Source organism: Chaetura pelagica, unplaced genomic scaffold (assembly GCF_000747805.2).
Source record: "Chaetura pelagica isolate M959 unplaced genomic scaffold, ChaPel_1.0 scaffold757, whole genome shotgun sequence".
NCBI lineage: Eukaryota > Metazoa > Chordata > Aves > Apodiformes > Apodidae > Chaetura > Chaetura pelagica.
The window spans coordinates 1,452,231-1,452,464 of NW_009970727.1; positions in this window are offsets into that span (position 1 = coordinate 1,452,231).

The following is a 234-nucleotide window of genomic DNA, read 5'->3' on the forward strand; positions in this document are numbered from 1 at the left end:
TCCAAGCCCCATCCAACCTGCCCTTCAACACTGCCAGGGATGGGGCAGCCACAGCTTCCCTGGGCAACCTGGGCCAGGGTCTCACCAGCCATTCTCATCACCTGCAGACAGGGGACAGCTCAACAGCCTCGTCGGGGATGCTTATGGAGGTCCCCAACCCTCATCTTCATCCTGCTGTGGTCAGTGGCACATCCCTGGCATTGCCCTAGGAGGTTCCCTCAGCAAGAGCTGTAC